Below are 16,804 nucleotides of genomic sequence, written 5' to 3' on the forward strand. Positions count from 1 at the left end.
TGGGGTCATCTTATATTTGGGGGGTCATCTTATATTTGAGTGAATACAGTAATGAAGAACAGGTTACATACTGAATTGTCAGATCTGTTCAACCTATTCAATTATTTCTAAATCTGAAGTGAAATGGTGGAAGCCCTTATATGTCTACAGTTGGGTAGAAGTAAACCACCTGTGGTTTGTTCCAGGGAGTGGAGTGTGGGTAGTTGTTGGGTTTTTCTCACCAAATAGTTCTTTTATGTCTCTGTCCCAGCAATAACAGTGAGACAATACTAGTATGTATTTTTACTTTAAAAAGTCAGCACTGAAATTGTTAACAGTGCTGATGCAATGGTCACTTGTGTAGTAACATGCCCTGATGCTCTGATGCTTCAAATGGCTGCTGGTCTTACAGGGAATGGCTGAATACATGATAAGGAAATTGTTCCTGAGGGGATGCTGTTGGCAAGCATCTGTTGCTTACCGGGTTCCCTCTGCACTGGCAAGCAGTAATGGTAAGCATGATGGGATCTGTTCTCTAATCCTGACCATCGTACCTCCTGCCATGTATATGAGACATGGCAGGAGGTATGGTTATTGGGATGGGGAATCAGATCCCATTGCACCATTGAATGCACATATGCCAGGGGTCCAACCAATATAGATAACTCCACAGTCTCAACATTTTAGGAATTTATATGACAGTGGATTTCAACACACCGAGAAAACAGTCAAGTTCTCTGGTTTTGAGAGAGGACACTTCTAACAGCTGATTATCTCTTGTGGCAAACCTTAAATGCATGTCCTGTACTTTTAGAAGTACTTCTTGGAAATTCCTCCCCCCATTACTTGATGTATTAGAATACGGGGCTGCCCAGGCTATGGGCAGGAGTATATTCTCACTGTATGGCCGAGGACATTTTGCAGAATGCCCTATTATCAGTGGTGTCCAACTCATCTGGCTTTGAGGGCCTGACAGGTGGCGTGGGGCTGGTCTGTGGGCTCGATCCAGAGTGCAGAGCCATGTCATATGGCCCACAGGGCTAGAATTTGGTAGTAGCAGTGGTAATTGCTGCAGCCTCTAGACCCCCAGCAGCCACTGGTCCTCCCCTGTGGGTAGCCCCGCAGGTCAGATGATATAGCTTCTCACTCCAAATCTGGCCCATGAGGTTACTGTTTCCCCACTGTCTGGAAATATGGTGGCAGAATAAATGGCAGCAGCATTAATAGCTGCAGTTGTGAGAGCTCCAGCAATTAACACTGCCACTGCCAGCCACTGCTGATTTTCCCGACCTGTTGGGATCCCTGCAGGCTGTATTTTGGTCACCTCAACCCCATTGGATTATACTGCTAACATACAAGTTGTGCACACACAATACCTTATTTAAAAAACAATAGCCAAGGGGGCTCTCTTTTTCTAATTAGGGCTTTTTAATTTGAAGGTCAGGGGATTGTGGGGTATGAAGGGCCTGTGACAACTCTGACTTTCCCATATTTCTAAATGGGCAGAGAATATGAGGAGAGGAGTAGAAAAGGGGAATCCTGGATCCTGGCATGGCTGTAGTATGGAAGTGGTGAGAAACACCTTTATGAATGAGGTTTTGGGAATTTTTCCTTGAATAAACTCCATGTTTTATGCCTTTGGGAACATCTTCAGATGTTCTCCTTGTTGTAGTTTCAGTTTCCCTAGGCTCTTATTGATGTTGACTTTGTCTCCCTTTTTTTGATCATTTAAGTAAATTGCTTGTCTTCCTTTTATCAGTGAGTCTTATTCAGCAAGCTTTTCTCTTCCTTTAATAGCTTAATAATGTCTTCTGCTGCTTTTACCATCAGCCCTATTATCATCTTGCTGCTCTTTTCTTTTTTTCCTTTCCTCCTAGCTTATAAATTACTTCAGCTTCGTTTTCAGTCTGCAGTACAGCTTCCAGGCTTTACTGGAACTTTTTTGGTTTCTTTAGCATTTCCAGTTAGGAAGGACGCTCTGTAAATTGAAGCACAGGATTGCAATTCAAGTTATTTGGCTTCTGTGCCAAGATATGTCACAGAATTTCAGCATAGCTATGGACAAGTCACTTAAACCTTTCTTACCTTTGCCACTACTCAGGAGTAATAATACTTGGCTACTGAAGACAAATATTTTGAGACCAAAATAAATGTTTGTAAAGGATTTCATAGATTTCATAGACATTAGGGCTGGAAGGGACCTTGGGAGATCATCGAGTCCAGCCCCCTGCCCAAAGGGCAGGAAGTCAGCTGGGGCCATAGGATCCCAGCAAGGTAAGCATCCAATTTGTTCTTGAAGGTGTTCAATGTAGGTGCTTGAACCACCTCCGCTGGCAGGCTGTTCCAGACCTTGGGGGCTCGGACAGTAAAGAAATTCTTCCTTATGTCCAGCCTGAAACGGTCTTGCAGGAGTTTGTGACCGTTCAACCTCGTCATCCCTTGGGGCGCTCTGGTGAACAGACGTTTCCCCAGATCCTGGTGGTCACCCCGATAAACTTATAGGTGGCCATCAGATCACCCCTGAGCCTGCGCTTTTCCAGGCTAAAGAGCCCCATGGCTCTCAGCCTGTCATCGTAAGATCTGTTTTCCTGACCTCTGATCGTGTGTGGCTCTCCTCTGGACTCTCTCAAGCTTCTCCACATCCTTTTTGAATTGTGGAGCCCAAAACTGGACGCAGTACTCCAGCTGCGGCCTCACCAAGGCCGAGTACAAGGGGAGAATGACGTCCCGGGATTTGCTCGAGGAGCATCTATGGATGCACGCCAGCATTTTGGTCGCTTTATTAGCCGCAGCATCGCATTGGAGGCTCATGTTCATCTTGTGGTCAATGATGACCCCCAAGTCTCTTTCTTCTGTAGTGCTATCCAACATAGCACTGCCAAGCCTATAAAGATGCTGCAGGTTTTTCCTCCCAAGGTGGAGAACCTTGCATTTTTCGGTGTTAAACACCATGAGGTTCTCGTCCGCCCATTTGCTGAGCTTGTCCAGGTCAGCCTGGATCACCCGCCTATCTTCTGGCATGGATGCTGAAATCCCTAAATGGAAGGTCCAATTGAGCCATATTTTGTGTGTTTATATATTTTTATTGTATTATCCATCTCTTGAACATAGTGATCCAATTTGTGTTTTAAACTTAGTCCTATGGTTATCTTCTATTGACTAGCTAGACCTACTAGAAGCACTAGATTATATTACATTTAAGAAATCACTCTATTTTTCTGTTTTAAACTTTAGGCCTTTCCATGGCCTGTTTGACGGACATTTAAATTTAGGAAGAGGATATTCATGACCTTCAAAGCATAGTCATCAATAAGAGTATCTCCATCCTTGCTGTCTTCCTCCTCTAACCCTCAGTGACTTACAAACATCTTAACCTCTTTTATTCTCAACCAGTTTAGCGTAAATGCCCTTCATTGTGACATTGAACCTGACTCCTCCAGCTTAACATATTGTGGTTTAGCTGTGCTTCATAATTCAGTGGGTGAACACTAGCATGTGAAACTTACAGTAGGCCTAAAAATGGACTGATCTTTTAATAGACAGCATAGTCCGCCTTGCACCTGAGGCTAGTTGTTGCAGCTGTGTTGCATTCTGGCTGGCTAAGACAGGTCACATATTAAACTGAGATTGACAGAGGGAGTCTTTCCCCACAATGAAAGTGTTACTTGTAGCATTAGGGAAGGCGCACCACTTCTCCGGACTGCCTAATTTCTCACTCAATGACCAAGACAGACCCATGTTCTCTGGGACTTTTCTGATGCTGAGCCATAGCTTTTTTCCTGTTCTTTCGTTTTCTGGCAGGAATTTGATGGCTTGTTTGTGCTTTATGCAAAGTATGCGTGAGCTTAGCAACAAGGCTCACACACAGTGGAGTAGAGATGTGTAATATCTTTCCCTGCCCTCACCCTGCACATACAAAGTCACATTGTAATTGTTTTTCTAATGGTCTGGACTAAAAGAATAGTGTTTGGTGAACCATCTTGGCTTATACACAGGGTAAAGAAGAGCACTCCTGCTACTGGGGCTATGTTCAGTGTGTTCATTTCAGGGAGAAAGCATTGAGAAACAAACCCAGGTCTTCTGCATGTCAGTATAGGGCATTTTACCTACCCAGCATCTCTGGGAGCATTTTACACTGTTGCCAGTGAAATGAAGAGGAATTTTTTTCCTTAAATCTGAAATAATGCAGTGGGAAACTTCAGCTTGTTTTACTTCATGCATGTGACAGATGTGTCCATTGCCACCTGGACGGTACATGTTCTGGCACTTCTCATCTTTAGCTTCATCTCCTCAAAAATGTTGGTACAGGAGGAAAAATTATTAAACTCCAAGGGGAAATCAGTTCATTGTGGAAAGATTTTTTTCCCCTTTTTCCATTTCCAGTGAGTGTCATTGTATCTGCTGTTTGCTGAGCAGGAAATGCATTATTAAAGCAGTTTCTCCTCCATAAACTGCTTTGCATCTGACTTTGTAACTATGAATTTACAGTGAAACAAAGTCAGGCCACCTTGGGATAACCCAGTGTGAAATCCGACCTGATGAAAATGCTTCGTGCCTCCTAGTCTGTGCTGCAACCTGTGAGAAGGGCTTTTATTATTTATTCAAAACCTGTTTAAATCCCCCTTTTTCTGAAACAACCATTTTAAAAATATTAAAACGCCAGGGCTAAGCTGGGAGATTAAACAAGTTTAAACCTTATCATCTCAGGTGGGAGATTAGTTCCAATAAAATGAGGAGAGATGGCAGGCTGCGTGGTAACAGGACCCCCCTCTACTCAATAACTAATCATGGAGAAAGCATTTGGTAAAGGAGGGAGAGCGGATGAGGGATGAGGCAAACAATGCATCCAGGCTCCTGGCAACCCTCAATGTTTGCCATGGTGATGCACAAAAGGAAAATGCCACAGACTGTAGCACACCTGAATCTGTCCCCAAATGGCTTGCCCTGGATTCAGTTGCTCCTAGAGACCCAAGGAGCAAATCTTCAGGGGTGCAAATCTAAGTGATGTTGCAACTGGGAACATCCATGTTGAGTCCCCTAGAGTCTCTGGAAAATGTGTGATTAACAGATAATATTCAGTAAAATGCCTCTCCGCTTCAGAAACATCAATTGTAGCTCTCAGTTTTAAAGGAAATCACTCTTCTTAAGGGTCCTGGTATTTGAAATCGCTGTTAATTCATTAAGGCGTAGGTTGTCAAAATATCATTTACTAACTGCTATTCTTATGTGTGTGTGTGTGTGTGTGTGTGTTTTTAATACTGCTTTTGGCACTTCCCATAGGAAAAATACACACACACTTGCAGGAAAATCCTACAACTTGCCCGTTACAAAAATTTGGAGGCTCTTGGTAGCACAGGTATGGACCCATGGGTCACTTATAGACCCATGAACAAACTGACCTCGGACCCCTGAACAAAGTAACCTGTGAGAAGCAGCGCTTGAGGCATATGCTTTGCATGGTGGCAACTGCACAAAGGAACAGGTTGTGTTCAGCTGCTGCCTGAAACCCATGCCCTTTGTTCACCTAGGACAAAATAGCTCTTGTTGGGGGCAGCACCCTAATATACACCTTAATTCCAGGAGTCTTTTTTTAAAATAAAATAATTGGGACAACCTGAGTTGTCATAGATTAATCTGTTCCTGTGAGTGACTGTGGCCAAATTAAAGATTAGATAGTTTACTCCTAATCGAAGTGGCATTGATTGCTTCACAGCTGATCTGTCTACATCCTTAGTCATTGGAATAGGTCCACTTTTTGCTTCTGCTCCCACAGATGGGCATCGAACTCCAAACCAAACTAGTCTGTGGGGAGTTGGGGGATTGTTATGGTATGCTGGAGATGGATCATACATAGCTACATTTTCCAAGGGGCTGATCTGGTGAGAATCCAGGTGTGAGAATACCAGCCAGTGGTAGAAGCACATGAGACCTGAACAAGAGCATCACTGGGAACCACAAAGGTTGTGGCTTACAGTAGTTCAAGATAATCTCCTGAGAAGAAGAGGAAAGAAGTTTCTCTCTCTTCCCTCTCCTCCAACGCCCCCTGCTTTTCTTCTATTCTGAATAGCCCTAATCTGTTGACCTTCAGGACACTGTAAACTTTCCTCTTCTTCCAGAGTTTTTTTTGAGGGTTGTTAGGGCTCAGTTTTTGCAGGTAAGACTGAGTTGGCTTTAGTTTTTTCTCCTGTCTTTAGAGTAGCTGCTAGGGAAGCATCTTTTTTTTGCATTACTATTTGTATTTTAATGTGCTGACAGCACTTGTTAAAAAGGCCTACACAGAGCACTATGATTTGCATAGATCTAAATCAGCACATTAAAAATAATTAATGAGCACTGACAAAGGACTGAAGTGAGATAGGAGCTTGTCGTTTCTGAATCTGTCTACCCAGTTCCTCAAACCACTGACCGGGAAGACAAGGTTAATAGAAATAGCAGCCAAAGAGCTAAAGTCCAAGTAGTGCCTCTTAAAAGGCAGGAGAACTGCCTTGAGAGTTGTACCCAGACACAGGTAAAAATATAGAAAGGATTCTGAAAGCAACCAAGACCCTGCTTCAATATCCCAGTTTGTCAAGATTAACCATAGGATTGGAGTGTCGTTATCGCTGTAATGGTCTAGGAAAAGTTGAGAGGCAAGCGTTTTTGTGATATCCTTTATTGGACCAACTGTATAGTTAGGAGAGCTGTTAGACAAGCTTTTGGGCATCCAGGGCCCCTCCTCAGGTCTAAAGGGAAAGCAGATACAGGCTAAGCTAAATATCAAAGAAAAGATGCCATGGAGACGCAGTCCGCTTGCAGTCTGTTTGTTCTCCCAACTATACAGTTGGTCTTACTTTTCAAGATTAACCATGTTGTTTGACCTCAGTTGGCAGTGCTTGCTACAGGGCTTACTGTGTCTGGCTGTATGTAGCAAAGGGCTTGGGGATAAAGAGATCAAAGTGTATTGGTGCAGCAGCATGGGAAAGCCCTATGTCGTCCCTGTCTGGCTGTACTCAAGAAACTCGGAACCTGAACAGCAAAGGTAATACGCTGCTAGTCCAGGTGAGTGTTGGTGCATTAACAGGGATGTCTGTACAAGGAGCATGAACAGCTGTTGCCCACACTCTGCCAGGCCCTGGGCAGTGTTGCCGACCATCCATTTCACTAGCATACACTTCAAAGAAACAAACACACTGTGAGGGGTGATTCAGAGAGTGCCAACAGAGGAGGGGGAGAGAGGAACTGGAGCGATTCCCATTAGCTTCTAGTGGGTTCCCCCAAAAAGCGGTAGCCTCCACAGGAAGGTCCTGTGCCCCGTTTGTGGACCAACATCATCTTCACCCCACTAGCCCTCAGGAGATGGATCTTCTATTCAGTTTGTTGTTTTGGCGACATCCCGGTGGACAGCCCCACAGGATCAGCCAAGTTGATCCACAGCACGTTTAAATTCTTCAGCGTTGAAACATCCATGCTCTGTTTTCATGCCTGGGCTTAAGGAACGGTACAGAATAACTTTGAATTGGATGAATGCTGGGTGTAACCAGTTACTCCGCTTGTTTATTTGTATTATGGTAAAACGGAGAGACTAACCAGTGCTGGGCTCTTTTGTGCTTGGTGCTTTACAAAAAATGGGTTCCTACGGACATGCAGGAAAGCAGCTCTGACGTGCTGGAAATCCAGCATGTCGGAGCAGACTCGATTAACTGTGTCTGCTGGAGCATGGAAATAAATGCGCTGCAGCAGACTCTGGTGTCACGTGCATCAGCATCCCCACACCAAACAAATGGCAGTGGCGTGCTTTGAGGTAAAGCTCATTTCATGATCTTTAGTTTAAAGCTCCCTGCCACCATTTTTCAGCACAGGGGACACTGATGCATGTGACGCTCAGACAGTTTTAATTAGCATGGCTCGGCACGCTCCCAGAGCACGTGTAAAAATGCCCAATGATCGTGAAACCTTCTAGGAAATGATGGTTTCAGTAATGAAACTTGGAACTTTAATTACAAATAGTGGTGATTTTGAACGTGGTAGTTAGCTAGGAATCCTTGGGGCTGCAGGGCTGCCCTAGAAAATGATCGGTTGTTCCAGCTCCCGGAGCACGACACCAGTTCTAAGCCAACTAAGGCTTCAGTAAAGACAAAGTACTTTAATTTCATGCCTGCTTTATAATGGATGCAATTCAGGGGTGCTTATCTGAGTTCTCTTCCTTAATTAGGTGGAATCCCAATCCTTTGTCAGAGGAATTTTGAGGAGCGATTTGAATGTTCTTTGGACTCCAGTACAAAAGATACTGAATGGACTACATCCCTACAGGCTCAGCCTGTTGAACCCTGGCTTGCCTGCCTTTGTGGACGCACATCCTGAGCATAACCTGCACTTCCACTCAAGTCCATAGGCAGTGTTCCTTATTTTGTGTATGCAAATGCAATTGTGCGCCTGTGTAACTCTGTCCTCCTGTTGACAGGAGCATGACAAAGACAGAGAGCAACTCCACAGAGCAGCCTAGTTCTGGCCTCAGAGCTTTCTCTTTAGCAGCCCATTTTTCACATCAGACCAAGTGTCTACATTAAAGTATGCAAAGAGAGAGCTGCTAGCGCACACCTGGGGAGCTGTTCAGCTCCGGTTCCACAGGTTCTCCGCTTGTATAAATGGTTGCTTATCTGCAGCTTTGTTCATGGTTTGTTTTTTCTCCCCCCTGCTGCTTTTCATCAAGACTGGTCTGTGGTGACACCTCCTGGAAGCTGGTGGGAATGAACTTACCATAGGCTCTGGCTTGGATCAAATATGTCTAAGTTAGCTACTGCCAAGCAAGATGCCTTGCCAGTGGTTGAGGAAACAACTCTTTCCGCATGGCTGTGCTTCTGACTATGATACTCAGAGCCAAAGCTACCAACTTGCTAATTCCAAAGTGAGGATGGCTGGAATAGCAGTTAGATTATAAACTTTATCCATCCCTGAATTTGCTTTAGCTCAGCCCTCCTGAGACTGAATAATCTGTCCTTCCTTTTCTAACATGTACTTCACTGGCACATGGTATCTGACTGCCAGATTTTGAGGATGATCTATGTTAAAATGTTTTATACACTTAGAAAATTTGTTACCGGTATTTCGGCAAGACCCAGTGATGGTGCATGTGCAATGCAACTGGTATCATGATTGTATGTAAAATTCCCTGAGACCTGTCCAGCAGCATAAAGCTGGGGTAGATGAACATCTGTGTGTAATTGCTAGAAAAGGATCCTGAGTTTTCAAGTGTACAGGAAACCCTGTATTCACAGGTTTGGCATTCGCAGTTTCAAATATTCGCGAACGCCAAACCCGCTTCTTAAATACAGTTAAAAGAGGTCCTCAGGAGCGCCGCACTTGCTGCTGCTGAGATCCCGCCACTGCTGCCATGCTTCTGCCACCGCCATGCTCCCAAGTCACCAGAGCAGCCATGCCCCCCTACCCCCCGCTGGGAGCAGTGGTATCACTGGTATCAATAAGGCACTGCGTTTATGAACGCCGTCTGCGTTCATGAACACAGTGCCTTATTCGTGGATTTCGCCATTCGCAGGTGATACAAGAACAAATCCCTTGCAAATGCTGAGGGTCAACTGTACCTGCAGCTTAACACTTTGTTTCAAGCGAACGTGCCCTGCACAGGCACCTCATTGTAGCCATAAAATTAGGAGGGAGCGGGATGAAGACTTTGGGGAGATTCTGTTAGCTTTTTATCATCTCCCTGTATTCCCTTTGGTTTTGGAAAATTTATTTGCAGTCTCCCTCTAAGTTATTTGGTCCAGCATGTCACCACCAGCCTAGCCCTAGAGGGATGGCTTCCTGTTGTCCCTTATTAAGGACACTTGAAAATGAGAACTTGTACCACAAATGAAACCACTTCCCAAACTTTGGGCAGTAAGGGAAAAGTGTTTATTATGCTTATTTTGCTAATGAAAATGTAAAATTCAATTATTTGTTTAACCCAGTGAGAATACTGGAAAACATCATGTTTCACTGGCAGCAGTATCATCAAGAGCAGCAGTTCATGCAAACCAGGAATCAGGGTGCCTTGCGTGTAGGAAAATAATGGCTCTTGCCAAAGGCCACTTGGGCTTCAACTATCTTTGCCTGTGATGTTTTGGGGAAGTTAACAATGACAGATGAAAGAGAAGTTCAGCCCTAGCACAGGTGCCAGCTGCCTGCAAGTGGGGACTGAACTCCATCTAAAGGTTGCAGGCCGTACTGGAAGTACCTGCCCACAGACAGGACATGGCAGCTTGGAGTGGGGTGCTCTGTCTCTGTGCAAAACCAGTGTAAGATTGCATTTTTGCAGGGGGGCCGGGGTTGCATTTGTAGGTGTATATTGATGGCTAAACTAGTGTAAACTAGTCCTGGTATTTTGTGCAGGTGAACTTCAAACCTCTCTCTAATTCCACTGTAGGTGAAAGGATATATGATAGCTCAGGAAAGCTGAGAATGGGCAACATGCCATTCTGCACAACGCTTCCATGCCTTGCCTCTGCTGCTCCCCCATCAGCAGAGGGCACCGTCCAATATGTAGCTTCGTTAAACACAGATACAGCTTATAAGCAAGCTGCAGTTTTTAAGGCAGCCGGGGTGAATTCTAAAGATTTCTTTGTGAGCAGGGTTGCTTATATCATGGTGTTGCTATAGTGGAGGGTGTAGGAGCACTGGGGGTGGGCTTTCCAGATATTCCAATCACGCATTTCCTCAACAGAAGGTGCTGCAGGCAATGCTGTAGGAGGGTTGGCTGCAAGAGAGTTTTCAGCTACTTGCTCCAGTCCCAGCCTTTTTCGTTAGAAGATGCTGTACAGAAATGGGGGCGGGGGGAACAGGGTAGGGGAGGAATCACAGCTCCTCTGAGCCTCCTTTGTAAACCCATGGCCTCTGACAAATTCCAAGAAGTAGAAGGTCTTGTATAGTTAATGATTTTAGAGAGATACATATCAGCTAGCAGCTGGCGAGAGACAGCAAGGGATGAATATAGAACTGGCTCGGGCTTTCTGGAACCTCTTCTCAGTCGTTGTCCTCCTCCTCCCCTGGTTCCCATCTTCTTTGGAAAATAAACAGCTCCAATTGTTGTGCACTTGAGATTATGAAAACATCAAGTCCATTAGTGTTTGGCAAAGTGCTCTCTCATTTCCTTCTGATGTAATAATTGAGAGGGAGGGAGTGGGGACTGCAAAGATAGCACAAGGCACTAGTTAATGACCTTCTCGCATGTATGTGTGGGCTCTATTATACTGAACCTTTCCACTCCCCATCTCGCCTCCTCTTGTAGTGTCTCCGCTCAAATGCTCCTTCAATATGGCTTTTATTATTTGCTCTGATGTCCCTTGGCTGGCCTTCAGAGACAGCTAAATAGCAGGCAGGTGTGGGGGTCTAAGGGAGACAAAGTGAATGGAGCTAAAGAAGTGCTTTGGAAGCTGTTGCACAAACAGACGTTTCAGTCTTGGTGGGTGATTGCCACTGTCACAGAATTCCTGCCTCATTTGGCTTATATTGTAACTTTCCGTTCAGGGCATTATTTTCCCCCTGTGCCTTGGGAGGGCTGCTTGGAGGACTGAAGACCTGGCAGTCTGATGATGTGAAAGGAAATTCAACAGTGTGGAAGAGGACTTCTAGTCAGACTGCTTGGGAAATAGTCTGCCATCTTTTGCGGCTTGTGACTCCCAATGATGTCAGTAGGCACTTCCAGGTGCTCAGAACTTGGGAGTATCAGGCTCTTCTTTGAGTTCTTAAACACGGAATTAGGCATCTTACATCAGGAACCCAGTTTAAAAATCTTGGCTGATACTTCAAATTTAAGGCGGAAAAAATCCTTCTGACTCTTCATGTGTGGCAGACAATGTGGGTAGAGGAGAAAGAAAGGAGGAGAGGAACCTTTCTGAGCTTTATTACAGGCAGCAGAAAAGGAGCATAGACTTTCTTTTTCTGTGCAGTTTATTGAAATGTAGTTCTTCACTTGTGGCTTTTTAGAATAATTCCTGGGCTTGCTCCCTGCTTTCCATATGCTTTCCAAGTGGAGAAGACTTGCCAGATACAACATTTTTTGGATTTATATTGGTCCTTCCTCAGGATCCTCCTTTCCAACCCACTTTGAAACCCCTTCCCTCCTCCTCCTCTTCCTCCTTTCCATATACCCATGCTTTTGCAGAAGACCAGTTGGGTTACTGCAGTGGTCCATCCTTTGTGGCAATTGCTCCAAAGTGACCTCTACATGCATCTGTGCTCCGTATGGCAGTGGTGGGTTGCCGGTCCTCCTGTGCCAGACAATGGGCTGGGTATTCTTCCCCAATATGATGGAGTCTATACATTAGACTGGGACCTAATTCTGCAAGGTACTGAGTGTTCTTGACTTCCATTGAAGTCAGCAAGCTGAGTGTCATCACCACTTTGAAAGGTTAGGCCTATGGGGGAGAAGGAAGAACACAGGTGGAGCAATATTACACTCTCCTCTAGGCAGAGGCTTAGGTAGAGGCAGACTGAGCACAGTACTAAGATGCTGCCTGCTTACATTTCTTGTCCTCTAGGACAATAAACTGTTGCCTTCTCCCTTCCTCCAATGTACATGTGAGAAGCAAGGTGTGCCTGTGTTGTCTGTCGGTTGCATTTCTTGACCTCCTTAATAAGACGGTAATGGTTCTGCCACTGCAGTTTCAGGGCAGTTTTCTAGGAGGTTTCAAGCCATTAATGCCATTTTGCAGCCTCAGCAGGGGGCTGTGGTACTCATTAGCTCAACAGGAGGCTTGGGTTTTGAATGACAGCAGAAGATTTCTGGAACCTAATTTACTTTCCAGGCCAATATGTTCCTTGCCATAGGGAAAGTCATTTGTATAATGCAGAGCGGTATGCTAAACACATTCAGATGAAGGGCCTGGGGTGCATGTCTCTGTGGGCTGAATCGGGGCCCACAGGCTGGCCCCACACACTGGAACCAAAGCACAGGGCCAGTCTGGTGCAGAACCAGCATTGCATGCTATATGCATTGCACGCTGGCCCTGGTGCTGGCTTGCACATGAAGAAGGCACGGCACATGCTGCATAAGGTGCCCATGTCTGACTGTCTTTGCATGTTGGCTTCAGCACATGGGGACAGTGTGTGGGCCCAATCCTGACCCGCCTTGGAGCCAGTACACAGGACAAATCTGATGCTGGTGCTACATATAGCACATGCCAGTCCGACTCCACACACCACATGCAATGCACGGAGGCCAGGGGCAGTGTGTGCCATATGTGACACGTGGGGTCTGTCTGAGACCTGTGGGCCAGATCAGAGGGGTCCATAAGCCGTATCTGGCCCACAGGCTGTCTCTTTGACACCCCTGATGTCGAGTAAATACTCTTCTTTGGAACTGACTTGAAATACAGTTCTGCCCCCTCCCATTTCCCCCCTTCAGCCCTATCCTTACACACGCGCAGACACACTCTCCCATGCCCCTATGTGGCTTCAGTTTTGATTTCATTGATTGCACGCACCAGTGTCTGCGGAGCTGCCTTAAGTAAGTTGGATCTGCTGGGAATTCAAGGCGATTACATTTTTCTCCTCCAGATACATTGTTTTAGTTAAAAGCCACTCTGGCTGCTCCATAACAAAACCAGACACACTGGGCCCCATTGTCCGACTCTTGGCCAAGGTAGCGTGTATGGATTAAGTGATGAATTGCAAAAAGGGCCTAAAAGCCAAGCTGTAACTTCACAAAAAGGCCATTAAAGGTGAGCGGCTGTCGGTAAAGTGCCCATTTAGAATGGCTTTTATGACCCTGGGTCTTCCTGAGACAAGCATGAGCCACAAATCGCTCAGTCTCCCAGGCTTTCACTGCAGCAGTGAGCTGCCCAAGAGACAGGAGGGGTCTTCTGCACCATGACATGTTCCCATCTTATTTCAGCTGGGAGAGCAGCTTGCTTCAGGGAGACAGTATCCCCCTTGGCGCTGGGGACAAGACACAGAAGCTTTATAATGCTTAGAATCTAGGAGTGTGTCTAATGGCCATGACATTTCAAAGTTGAAAGCAGATAAAATTAACATTTTTCTGAAGCTGAGAGAAGTGAGTATTACAGAAGAACGTACATATAAAACCATGTGCATTTGAATTGCTCTGCAACAGGTATTAGATTCCCTGCCTCCTGTTCACCTAAAACGTATGTGTGCGTGCACGACTTACTCTTCCTTCATTTTAGCTTCTCCACTGAAATAAATATTCTTCTAGAATGTTTAATGGGACCCAATGATCAGAGTTGCTCAGCACTTTTCAGAAGTAGAGACATCTGTGTGCGTGCGTGCATGTGTGTGTGTGTGTGTGTGTGTGTGTGTGTAAAAGAGAGAGAGAGAGAAACAGAGCAATTTCTGAGAAATGCGGCTGTCATTAAGCTGTGTCATAATCTTCTTTACAAACTCTTGTTGGCAGGAACTTGATTGTAAAACTTTGCTTAAAAGTTGACATGCAAATGTTTATCTCCAAAGTTAATTTTCCTCCTGATTAGGCCTGGACAGGAGGGATTTTTACTTGAGGCATGAGCCTGGAATCAGGACACCTTGTCCATGTCATACAGACATCCTGGGTGACCTTGGACAAGTAGAGTCCCTTCTTTTATACCTCAGTTTCTCCATCCATAAAATAGACCTGAAACTGCTTCCTTATCCTAAAGGGAGGTTTGTGGGCTTAATTCAGGTTTACAAAGTGCTGTGAGATCCCTGGATGGGATGTGCTACTGACAATCAAATTGTTATTAAAGAGCAAGTCCCTTTTGAATGATTCCAAGGCACTTCCTTTTTCTTTCCCCTTTCCAGAGTGGGAAGTGCCATGTTGGATCAGAGCTAGTCACAGAGGTCACTCCTGAGCACTTCTGTGATTCTCACCCCAGGAACATAAGCCACATCGGCTGTCTGGCAATGCAAGAATCTAATGTGCTGCTGGACCTGACCACAGTCATAAACCTGAACCAGGCATGCAGCTGTGTATTTGCTGCTTGATGATGATGATGTTTTGGACAAATGTACACCTGGAAGTTAGCAGGTGCTAGTAAGAAGCTCAGCTTGCCAGAGGCTGTCCCCACCCACATCTTCTCAGGTTTAGTCATTTTCTAATCTGTAGGAAACTGGTCCGCTTCCTGGTAGAAAACAGGTTTTGGTGGAGAGTGGAAGCCAGAGAGGAGTGAGAGTGGCAGACACTGCTAAGGAGAGATACTTTCTGACTTACAACCTAAAAAACAGCTTTCTGCTGCAGGGCAAGTGTAGGTATGTGGTATGTCTGGGGCCCACTGTCTGGCTTGGTGGGAGTCGATATATGAGAGCCACAGAGGGCATGGGAAAAGGGAACTACAGGGCTAGGGACAGATGTTCCAAAATCTGGAGCCTGAATTGATTCAACCTTTGCAGGTTTGTCTATCCTGCCTAGGCTGAACCGGTTTGTAACAGAACAGTGCCGTTTCTCAGGCCAGGAGCCGGGGGCCCTTGGCTGCAGGGAAGGTGTGGGAGTGGGGCATGGCCAGTCCAGGCTGAACTGGCCACAGAGGGATTTAATTTTCCTCTCCCAGTCCCACCCCCACGGACCCACAACAGTGGGGCACCATGGCCCCTGCGGGGGGCAAGGAGGGGACTTAGTCTCCCCTCTCCCCACTGGTTGACAACCTCATCATTGTGCTCGCTCCCTGCAGTGTAGTAGCCCCCCTGATGTGCCCTCTACCAGACCCCAGAGGGAGAGGGAATAACCCCATCCCTGAGCCCTCCAGGGAGCCCTTTGGGCTGGCGTCTGGCCATGCCCCTGCCTGGCTGCTGCAGTGGGAGGGGGCAGGACCTTTGGTGGGGTCAGCAGCCCCTGTCATAATGTTGGGAAGCACACGTCCCTCCCCGGTGGGGGGCCCCGCTACGGGGCGGGCAGAGTTGCGATGGACTGCACGCGGCAGAACTGGGCCCAGAGGGGGCCAGAGCCCTGCCTCTCCCCACCCAGCACCACCTCCACTGGTCGGATCTGCCCATCCAGCAGCATCTGGCCATGTCCCTGCCTGGCTGCTGGAGTTGCAAGGGGGGAGTGACCATGATCGGCGTCGGGGGGGGAGCTGTGCTGAAGGGTGCGGAGAGCTACTGCAGGCTGCGGTGGCAGTGGCAGCTCTGGGGGGATGTGGCCCCCACCGGGCCCTGGTGCTGCTGCACACAGTCCACCGCAGATCTGCCTGCCCTGCTGTCGAGACCACCTTCCCCCCCCCCACGCTGGGAAGGGGCTCATGCTCCCCAACATTGTGTCAGGGGCTGCTTCCTCTACCAAGGGCCCTGCCCCCTCCTGCTGCAGTGTCCGGGTGGGGGCATGGCCAAACACTGACCCAAAGAACCCCTTGGGGGGGACAGGGACAGGGGTTATCCCCTCTCCCTCTGGCATCCAGGGGAGAGGACAGCAGGGGGTCTATTCTGCCGCATGGAGTGAGTGTGGCAGCAAGGTGGGGCTGCCAGTGGGGTAGAGGGGAGACTAACCTTTCTCCCTGCCCCTCTCTGCCTCAGGGGCCATGGTGCCCTACTGCTGCAGCAGCGAAGGGGGAGCACCTGGTAGACCTGGCTCCGGTCCCTGCTGGTAGAACAGGGAGGGAGGAATTAAACCTCTCTCTGGCCAGAGCCACACCCCTGTCTATCCCTGCTTGGGCTGGGGAGCAGAGGGGCGGGGCCAGAGAGCCCAGCCCAGCCAGTATGCTGGGATGCTGGGGGAGTCTGGTTTAACTTGAACCAGGAAGGGATCTGGGACAGACATTGCATAAACTGGTTTGAGCCAAATCAGTTAAGCCTGATACTACATTTAACCAGATTTATCTCAAACCGGCCATTTTGAAACTGGTTTATGTGTACTGAACATCTGTTC

This window comes from Crocodylus siamensis, chromosome 9 (genome assembly GCF_052110815.1).
Source record: "Crocodylus siamensis isolate JL-2025a chromosome 9, ASM5211081v1, whole genome shotgun sequence".
In the NCBI taxonomy this organism is placed as follows: domain Eukaryota; kingdom Metazoa; phylum Chordata; order Crocodylia; family Crocodylidae; genus Crocodylus; species Crocodylus siamensis.